At 39.7% G+C, this 11477-nt stretch overlaps 1 long non-coding RNA gene across 1 annotated transcript in view; it reads right to left on the reverse strand.

The window, feature by feature from the left end:
* LOC144791294 (uncharacterized) overlaps positions 1-11191 on the reverse strand; it is a 483505-nt gene extending 472314 nt beyond the window's left edge. The window contains exon 1 of the long non-coding RNA XR_013602352.1: positions 11058-11191. This is a non-coding gene — a long non-coding RNA (uncharacterized LOC144791294). The remainder of the gene's footprint in view (positions 1-11057) is intronic.
* Positions 11192-11477: the final 286 nt, after the last annotated feature.

Below are 11477 nucleotides of genomic sequence, written 5' to 3' on the forward strand. Positions count from 1 at the left end.
TAAATATTATTAATATTTTCGGTTAGTTTGAATTCAGTTTGCTTTGAAAGAGCTCCGTACCCTCAGTCTCCGTTACGCTCTCGTAAGAAAGCTGTAACCATGGAGATCAGGAGCGTACTTCAGCAAATCTCCGTCGCGTATTGAAGCGCGAGGCTGTTCTGAGCTACCGTGTCTCTGCGTCTCCGCGTCTCCGCGTCTCCCAGCCAGTTGCTAGGAGATGCGTGAGGCTCTCAGACAAGCATAATGGGCATGCGTAGGGCCCGACGTAAAGCTGGCAAGTACCCGCGTCTCTATGTTGCCAAGAGACGCGGGGAATCAAAAACACATGTCGGCGTTTCAGTTTCTTCTTTACTATTTCTTCTTTTTTTTTTTAAAACAAACGATGCGCTTTAAAACATTTAGCGATACTCACTCATTGAGGTATAAAGAGTTCAGAGAAAAAACAGATTATACATATCTCCCTATCGTTACAAATTACTCGAATACCTACCACCAACTAATTTCTATCGATCGAAGGGAAAAAAGAAATGAGAAGTCTAATCCCGACCGTAAATTGGACTGGGAAAAGTTAATATCTAAGAAGATAATTGTATTAAAAAACAAGTTAATCAAACAATATTAAAACAGACTCAATAGTTGAATAAATAAGTAGACATTAGTTATTTAGTAATAGTAGTAATAGTAAAATTCATCTAAAACATACCAAAATTTCCTATAAATAAATCAAGATGGTATGCTAGAAAAGTAGTACTTATCTGTGTCAGAGCAGCGAACAAAAGAGGAAGATAGGAACCTGCTCAACAGAGTTGTTATGTTGTTAAAGTTCTATTTTATTGTGATGTAATGATATTCTTTAATGGGCAATACTACAAAAAGGGGAGGGAGGGTCATAGGGGAATTTAAAGAACTAGCCTAGGTTAAGCCCCCAGCTCAATACTTTAAACACAAGAAACCTAGGGGTCTATGATGGAGGGGTATCAAGAACCCTCAGTCCATAGCACAAGCTTAATGGAAGATGATAGTAGGAGTAGGATAAAGATAAACTGAAATAGAAAAAAGTGTAAGTGATTGTAACAAAGAACCCGCTTCGTTCTTAGGATCCCCATCAAACAATTGTATGATCAATTCTATCATCTGGTCATCCTACAGAGGTAAGGAGTCTCTAGATCACTGAGACCCATTTATACCCTGTTGTAGAGCGGGGTCAGTGCCCACAAGCACTAAGTAACCAGTGACAGACACAGGATGGGTATAAGTGCAGTGCAAAAAGGAAAAGTGGTGAAACTAAAATAGGATAGAGGGCAGGACAGTACTTTTATTAGAAATGTGTCCTCTTCCTAGTTAAAAACAAAACGAACAGTGCACGAATGCAGTATGGAAACAAATCACTGCATTAATGGCCAACATGTTTCAACCTAGCTGGGAAGGACCCAAGGCTTTCATCAGGACCCCTGTTCATAACGATGCTACTGCTTAGTGAAAAACAATATATGTAAACCAGTGAAGTAACCAAAAAAGGATACAACGTGTGGATTCACAACTCCGCCGTGCAGATGGATCCAATATGTGATCCTGCTCTACCGGGGAGAAGACCTCACCTCACCTGGACTCAAACTCAGGAAGGAAGGGAGGCCACGCTCTCTCCGTCGTTGCCCCAAACTATTTCTGAGTAAGGGAGTCTTGGTCCTGATGAAAGCCTTTTTCTATTTCAGTTTATCTTTATCCTACTCCTACTATCATCTTCCATTAAGCTTGTTCTATGGACTGAGGGTTCTTGATACCCCTCCATCATAGACCCCTAGGTTTCTTGTGTTTAAAAAATTCTTTAAAGGGCTGCATGTTTGGGCAGCAAATACAAGTATTTGCATAATGGTAGCCTCCGGTCTTGTAATGAAATAGGTAGCAATAATAACATTTAGCATTTCATAAATAAGCACAAACTCGGAAAAAGTTTACATCCTTTATCTAAGTAAATCTTTGAAAAGTTTTAAAACATGAACTCAAATTAACTTCTTATTCTATTTTAAAATAATGCAGATTTAAAAATAAACATTGCAAATGATTTGGAGAGAAAATGTCATTAGGCATTTAAACAGACGGTGGGTAAAGAAAAGGGAAAACAGTACAATGACAAACCCACACTTTATAGTTACCTAGAATGGTGTATTGACCAACCCTGGTCACAGGCTGAATCAAAGAATAAGAATCCCAAAGTGCAGGTGCCAGCAGGAAAGAACAGGTGCAAGCCAGAATTAGGACAGGTTACGGTCCAAATTGGATCAGGACAGGACCACCACAGGCTAAGACCAGCACCACAGCTAAAGTTCAAATGCCAGCATTGTAAACCCTCTCTGCAGCTAACAGTCAAACCCCGATTGGGTCATCGATCTCCTTCCCAGAACCCCAATTGGGTTATCGAATCTTCTGACAGAGTGCTCCGCCAGCAACTCTGCTCTCGATCACCTATTGAGTGCGTTGGGTCAGTGACAGGTCAGCTACTCTGACAAGTCGGACAAACTAACTAGCTAAGCCTACCCTAGTTATACTATTTTTCAGGTCAGTGTACCACCCCCAAATGTTGCAAATGTTAGAATTCCACAATTTTATTGGACAAAGAACAAGGAGTAGTCATCACACCATATTATGATTAGGTAACTTGTCAATCATATATTCATAATGTTTCCTTCCCATAACTTTATCTTCCCATGTACTTTTATTCCGCCCGGTAGTGAAATGTAACAATAAGATATAAACAAATTTTATTCAATTCAGCTTCCTCCAGTAGAGTAAGGAGTTCTCTCTTTTAATAGTTCTTGCCATCCATGTCTGATTTGGCTTGAGTTCAAGGCTACAGCTTCAGTGGCTCAGGACTTTTGTTGCGCAGGCACAGTTTCTCCAAATATGGAGTTCAGCAAAGTAGTTTAGGCCCATAATTCGTTACATGTAAAAATAGAAAAGAAACAGTTTTAGAGACACAGAATAAATGAATGCACTGTATACCACTTATTTCTACTCTATTCCCATTATTTTATTTTAACTATTGCATTAGATATTAAGCAAAAACAGACAGCTTAGCAAAGCAGCGATGCACGCTTCTTGCACGTTAGGACACATAACATCCATCTTAGTTCTATTGCGCAGAAGCAAAAGTTTTCCCACCAAGTATATCACGTGAGCATGACAGACGCCTGCGCAATAGAAAATTCCGCATAACAGCGGCCATTTTAATGCGAGAGGATTATAGTTAGTTAAACGCACATTTTCAAGCTTCCCCTCACATTGTCAAGCTTCCCCTAGATGCCTAATATGTTGTCTAATGCAATATTAATAAGACAAAACATGTTAGTTAGTACATTAATATTATTTTCGAGAGATTTGAGTACGAGCACGTCACTTTACATGTGAAACCTTGCTCCATCAACCCCAATACCTCAATGAGAGAATATCCTTCCACGTACCCAACAGAAACCTCCGATCCGCCGACCTCGCTGAAACCCCGCGCATCCACAGAGCCAGAACAGGTGGAAGAATCCTTCTCATCCATCGCAACCAAGACCTGGAAGGAGCTCCCTATCAACATCAGACGCCCTCTCACTGAACATCTTCAGAAGGCACCTAAGACATGGCTCTTCGACTGAGCGGAGCGCCCTCCCTCCCCCCAGCACCTTGAGACCCTCACGGGTGAGTAGCGTGCTTACAATTTGCCGGATTGATTGATTGATGGATGGGTTTTTAAAAGGTGCAATGTTTTTAAGGCCCTTGATTTAAAAAATGTGCTAACTTTGTGCTCAGGTGACAAGCTTTCTAGTAGATCAAATACTTTCTAGAGCAAAGAACTCTGATGGATTTAGTCCTGCTTATCACTCTACACTGTGAACTTGTATTGTTGAATACCACAAGGGGCAGGTACCCTTGTTATTTATCACCTGTACTTCTCTCCACATAAAATTGCTAACATGTTATGAATTTGTACATTTAGTCGAACATAATTTACATTCATCCAAGCCCAGCCCACTGTTTAAGTTTATGAAATGATTAGAAGCCTTTGAAGGACAATCGTCCATGATTCGTTACGTTTTGTAAAAGAAAATTTAAACCATGCTTTTCGAGGTATTTTGAGAAAAGGATGCAAGAACTAGTGAGCTTCTGACTGAATGTAATGTGACACATTTGTCAGTGCTACGTAGCACTAGCGAGGGTTAGCTGTAATTTTTTATACAAGCAGGTAATAATTGTGCTATATATAAGCCACGTAACATTGATTTCCTTAATATACATTGTATATGGATACACTTGAGGCTTAGTCAGGAGAAAAAAAACAGCTCTCAACCACATTATACTCTCTACCACTGATCATAACAGGGTATTGCTTAGGAGCAGGCCAACAAATGAAGTCAAGAGATGCGAGAATAGATGCTCTGGGTACAAAGCAGACATACTACCCGGGTTTGCCTGCCAGAAAGTAAGTCCATATCAATTGGTTCTGTGCATTGTCCCCAAAAGAAGTCTATTAACATGTGCAATAAACATGATTTTGGGGGGTATTTAAAAAAAAAATATTAGCTACTGTACTGCTCTCTTAAATAACCACTCAAAATCAAGATTTTTAAAATAGGTTGCCTACTGTAGCTATACACACAATGCCATAGTAAAGGTGTCGTGGGCCATAATGCAAGCAATTAAATTAGGCCCTAATCTCCTGGTTATGTAATTTAAGAATAATAATAATAATTACTTACATGAACTGGGCCCCTCCGACCCTTGGCCCCCCTGCCACTGCACTATTGATAGGTAAGCCCTTGTATACGTATTTTCTAAATTCAATTTTAGACACAAGACCGATTGAGACATATGAGCATTCTTTAATGCTAATGGCGATGATTGAATTGGTCCTCAATAATAACATCTTCTTACACAACGGCAACTGGTTCCGTGAAGTATGGGGGCAAAATTTTCCCCCTCGCTGGCCAACCTGTATATGGCGTATTTTGAATTAATACACATTTGGCGCAAAGGTCCGGTGGATCTACTAAATAACATCTTGTACCTAGGCAGCTACATAGATGATATGCTAATGTTCTGGGCAGGATCAAAGGAAGATCTGGACCTTTTCTTTAAATACATGAATGACAATCCATTTAATTTGAATTTTACAATAGAACAAAGCATATCTAGTATCAACTTTCTGGACATTACTATTGTTGTTAACAACAACAAATTACTCTCAGTCTCCTATAGAAAAGTGACTGCCTGCAATGCATTATTACATGCAGATAGTGCACATCCCATGTCACAGATCAAGGCGATCCCATATGGGGAGACACTTGGGATTTAAAGGGTTGGGTGCTTAATTTTGTTTCACGGCTTTTTGGCAGAATCACGTGGTGGCTGTCCTTTCGTTGTGCCTATTTTTAAGAAATTGTATCCTATGTGTTGGTTGTTGTAAAACAAGCATTGGTAACAACATGACAGGGTTTAATGAATTCTTGGTGGTCGGTTTGGGGTTTCACTATCACATGATTGGATTTTGTGATATTTTAATACACAAATGGATGAGTAATAATGTTTAATTAACAATATTGAGGAAAAGAAGGTTACAACTTGTCCCTTATGTATGATTTACAGCCTTGAGAAAGCCCGCAAAGGGCGAAACGCGGGTCGGCTGTGAAGGACTTTGTTGTAAAAAAAGAAATAAAAACCACGTTTCTCTACACAACGCGACTCCCATGGAATGAAAAGGAGTGTGCTTGCAAGGATACGCATTGGATAAAAGTGTGGATTGCTCAAGGATAATAGTGACTTTAAATGATGTGCGCGGGTGTTTTTGTTCTTTGTTGATGCGGCAATCTGCTATGCCGTTGGTGGGCAGATGGTCACTCTTTAATGCTTGAGGTGGATAAGCATTTCACACCATAGTTGCACTCAATGTTGAGATTTTAAATTGTATAAACAGGTGGATCGTTTTTTGTAAAGGAAAGAGACAAACTTTGATGTGCAGATCTGGTTAGCAAATCCGCCCTCTTGTGATGTTCATATGCTTATTTGCTGATCTAGCACTCATTAATCTCATAACTATTGTTACAAATTGTGTTTGTAAAACCTATGTAATCAGTCACTAGATTTTTTAGTGGCTAAGGAAAGGAAGAGAGTGTGATTATAAAATAGTCCCTGCTGAATGGTATAGCATAGACGTCCAATTAAGAGAAATAGCGACATGGCCACCTTTGATGACAATAGAGATGCTTTGTTGGAGGACCTGTTTAGTGTAAATCCCGGAAAAAGTCTGACTAACCCCAAGCTGTTGGCAAAGGAAGGATTAAGACAGAAATGTATGAGATTGGAAAGGGTAAAAAAGCAAGAACTCTCACGATGGAGGGATGCCACCGTGTTACGTAAATATATTGACAAAGAGCAGGTCCCGAGAGGTCTACGTGTACTAATTTTCCCCTCCTTTGAGGATCTGGATAAAGGACACCTCAAAGAGTGGGAGAAACTTTTATTACATTCCTCTATGGGTATGATGGATATCCTGATAAGAGATGCTGAGTTAAAACGTGAGCAGCTTCTCTTAGAAATTGCTAACCTAGAGAAAGAAATACAGGATATGAATTTACCTGAAGTGACAGAACGAAATTGGGCCATCCTAAAGGATAAGCTGCAAAAACATCAGATGTACTTGCGTGAAAAGAAATCACAAAAAATTAAACGAGATGAACGGATTATCATAATGGTCGAGTATACACTTTTGTGAGAAAATTTGACAATGTCAAAACTTATTCCAGCAAGGGAGACTCTGAGTGTACATCGCAGTCAGCAGAACCAACAAGCATGTCTGATATATCAAGTGTAAGTAGTGTGACAAGTAATGAGTCAGCTGGAACTCATAGTGGCACACTTGGAGAAGCCACTGATCCCTTTTTTTTAGAATTACAATGTTTCAGAAAGGGAAACAAGGAAGCTTTCAAAAAAGATATGCATACAAAAGAACGAGGAGGGGCAACAAAAGAACAGGATCAAAAAATAAAAAGTCAGGGTCACAACAAGATCGGGGGCTCGCAACCAAAAGATGGAGAAGATTTTTGGAATATGGAAATGCATGACAATATCAATATTGTGAATTTTTCTGATCATGTGCTGACTAATACTGAAATTAAAGTACTAAGCAAGGGACTTGGTTTTTGTCCTAGTGCCACACCTGATTTCTCTATGTTCCACATTAGCTGTTTTAAGTTCATCAGAAACATAAAGCTATTTCCAAGACAGGTTGCAGTCTACAAACAGGGGTTTACGAATGAACATTAATGACTCCAATCCATCTATTAAGGAAATTAAAGATGTACATGTAATCTTGAGTTTAGACGATTAGGGTGATGTTCCCAGTTTGGAGTCGGTAGCTGTGGATTTGGATCTCAATACATACACGAATATAGACAGTGGTCTTAAAGTCAAGTCAAGATTCACACCTCAGTTACAGGGAGGTAACAATTTTGATAGATTTCAACAAAATGTCATGTTTGATCTATATAAGCTTGAAGACAAATACCATACTAATCATAGATTCAAAAGGCAGAACATCACTTTGGAAGAGCATAAGGCAGTGATGAATCTCAAGAGAAAGGACTCCCTTGTCACCCGAGAGGCTGACAAGGGAGGCAATATAGTACTGATGAAGCATCGGGACTATATTGCGGAGATTGACAGACAGCTCAGTGACACAAGAACATATATAAAATTAAGTGGCAATCCAATCAAAGACACTAAAGAATTAATATACAGTCACCTGAAGTCTTGGAATGCACAATGTCTAATCGCGGATATAGAGATGAAATATCTGTATAATGATGTACCAACATATCCGTGCATCTACTGCCTACCCAAAGTACATATGGGGAGATTTTCCCCCAGGGAGACCCATCATAGCTGGAATTGAACCTCTCTCCGAAAAGATCTCGAAATATTTAGATCTATTTCTTCAGCCTTTGGTGACTAATTTGCCCTCATTTATCCAAGACACTGGCGATGTACTTAATAAAATCGGAGATGTTGACTGGGTATCTGGACATTACCTGGTCACGATAGATGTATGCTCGTTACATACGAGCATACCTTGTGAATTTGGTTTGAAAGCAGTACGTCATTTTTTAGACACAAGACCGATTGAGAAATATAAGCATTCTTTAATGCTAATGGCGATGATTGAATTGGTCCTCAATAATAACATCTTCTTACACAACAGCAACTGGTTCCGTCAAGTACGAGGTGTGACCATGGGGGCAAAATCTTCCCACTCGCTGGCCAACCTGTATATGGGGTATTTTGAATTAATAAACATTTGGCGCAAAGGTCCGGTGGATCTACTAAATAACATCTTGTACCTTGGCAGATACATAGATGATATGCTAATGTTCTGGGCAGGATCAAAGGAAGATCTGGACCTTTTCTTTAAATACATGAATGACAAGCCATTTAATTTGAGTTTTATAAAAGAACAAAGCATATCTAGTATCAACTTTCTGGACATTACTATTGTTGTTAACAACAACAAATTACTCTCAGTCCCCTATAGAAAAGTGACTGCCTGCAATGCATTATTACATGCAGATAGTGCACATCCCATGTCACAGATCAATGCAATCCCATATGGGGAGACACTTGGGATTTAAAGGGTTGGGTGCTTAACTTTGTTTCACAGCTTTTTGACAGAATCATGTGGTGGCTGTCTCTTCGTTGTGCCTATTTTTAAGAAATTGTATCTTATGTGTTGGATGTTGTAAAACAAGCATTGGTAACAACATGACATGGTTTAATGAATTATTGGTGGTCTGTAGTTTCACTATCACATGATAGGATTTTGTGATATTTTAATACACAAATGGATGAGGAATAATGTTTAATGAACAATGTTGAGGAAAAGAAGGTTACAACTTGTCCCTTATGTATGATTTACAGCTTTGAGAAAGCCCGCAAAGGCGAAACGCGCATCGGCTGTGAAGCACTTTGTTGTAATAAAGGAAATAAAAATCACGTTTCTCTACACAACGCAACTCCCTTGGAATGAAAAGGAGTATGCTTGCAAGAATAGGCATTGGATAAAATGGTGGATTGCTCAAGGATAATAGTGACTTTAAGTGATGTGCGCGGGTGTTTTCGTTCTTCGTTGATGCGGCAATCTGCTACGCCGTTGGTGGGCAGATGGTCACTCTTTAATGTTTGAGGTGGATAAGCATTTCACACCATAGTTGCACTCAATGTTGAGAATTTAAATTGTATAAACAGGTGGATCATTTTTTGTAAAGGAAAGAGACAAATTTTGATATGCAGATCTGGTTAGCAAATCCGCCCTCTTGTGATGTTCATACGTATTTTTTAAATTCTGTTAGAGTTTTTATAAGTGTGTATGTTTATACTGTCCCACAGTACAGTCAAGGAGTTGAAAGGTAACATGCTGACAGTGCTCACAACATCACAAAATAGTTATTTAACTTAAGCATCAACTCACCCAGAATCCATACTTTGTCAAATACTTTGGGAGTCAAGAATAATTCAGCAGCAACTATATGTGAACAAAGTTAACATTTGCTCGCAAATGCATAGATAACTTGTTTCTCTGCTCAGGTTGGTTGTGTAATTCCAGAGCATGGTGGTAAACATGCACAAATGTTCGATTTTGAAAGATCTCATCTACCTCTTGATGTACTTTCATACGGAGATTTTACCTCTGTGCAAAAGTCAAAGGAGACCACTTATTACTGGGACTTCTGTGCGTTCGTCTAACCCTGTACACTGGAAGGCACGTTTTTCGAACAGGTTAAACACTTATGGTTGATAAATCTTACAACAGAACACAAGTTTTAGGAACACAAGGTAGTTGTGACAAATATAACTGGAAAATAATGAGCACATACTTCTCTGGATATGAACATCTGTGATCGATTTGAAAATATATCAAGAATAGCAGGAAGGTGCAGTCCTAGAGAAATATATATATATTTAAATCAAACACATGGTCCTCCTCGACCACCCCAACTCTTGACACTACCCAGGTTTGGGCAGTATCTATAGCGTTTGGGAGGGGAATTCTTCATCTAGCCCTCTATTCTGATTTAAGCCTATGGATATCTGTGAGTAGTGGGAATCTCAAGAGCCTCATATCGCATTTTGGGTGAATGTTAGTTTTATAGGGTCAAACATTAATTTTAGTCCAGAAATGCCCAGTCCCCTTCATGGAAGCTCCAAAATATTCCTTTAGTCGCTGCATTTCAGCGTAGTTTATTAAGCAATAGCATTTCAGTTATAAGAAGGCTTGGGTAAGCGCCGATCAAAACATAGGTATAGGTAGAAACAGTAATTCGTTTTCTACCACGTTTATTCCATTTTAGCGTTCATTTTAAGTGCATATTTCGTAAGGAAGGGCTAGGCCGTCATTTTATTTTACATTCCATTTCTAACGCGCAGAAGATATACCACCCTGAAGCTTCTGTGAATAATTATTTTAATGTAGCCAGGGCTTTAAGTGGAATGAAAAAACTAAGGGGTCTCAGCAAGGCTGATGTAATTAAGGGCGCGGCTTAAAAATATGCAACATAAGAATCTGTGCTTAGCATAGTGTGCTATCCGACTGGTATTTTGGTGCTTGGGTGCTTCTGTCATTGCATACATACAGATATACAATATAATGAGTCAGGTCTATTTGCTTTGCCAATGGTTGTTAGTTGTGTAAGATAAATATGGCTTCGTTGTATGGAATACTGAAAATCCTTCAGTTCTGAAACTGAAAGAACTATAACGAGTCACTTTAAAGTTACCTCGAAGGCAGAGTTAAGATTTTTTTGTTACATTGGGGCCCAAAATGGAGAGCCCGATATAGAGACCCGCTTCAGCACCTGCTTTATAGACCTGCCGGTGCACCGGCAGGGCCCTGCCCACTTAAAGCCCTGTTAATGGCCAATCAAGAACCTTAAGTAAATACTTCCATTTCTAAAACTGCTGTCGTTCATCAGCGTGATAGTAAAATGGTGTTTCAAGACAACGTAACTACACAAGTTTAAATAGCGTACCAAGTTTGTCTTTCAGTGAGTGGTTAAGTTCCCAAACCGCGGTCGGATAAAAGACGTCTGGCTCTGCGGCTGGCTTCAGGCGGTGCTGCTCCCATTCTCGCCCAGTGGCCGGATGAAAGTGCGCCACACGCAGTTTGAGGTTTGAGCTAGACCTAAAGAGAGGCGCGGCCTGGCACGCGCTTGTTAAGGCTCCTAGTGAGACTTCTCAGAAAGGGTCGCGTGCGCCCTTTGTTTGAATTCTACGGTTGTGCGCTCTCGCGCCATCAGCGCACTTTCAACAGCCCAAAGCGTCTCTGATGTGTTTTTCCTGGATACATGAAAAGCAATGGCAATCGCGCGCTGCTGTTTTAGGAACCTGCCTTTACCCCGAATTCATCCTCTGTCATGTGACATCGAGACTGGACACTGCAGCAAGTTGAG

Source organism: Lissotriton helveticus, chromosome 11, assembly GCF_964261635.1.
Source record: "Lissotriton helveticus chromosome 11, aLisHel1.1, whole genome shotgun sequence".
Lineage (NCBI taxonomy): Eukaryota > Metazoa > Chordata > Amphibia > Caudata > Salamandridae > Lissotriton > Lissotriton helveticus.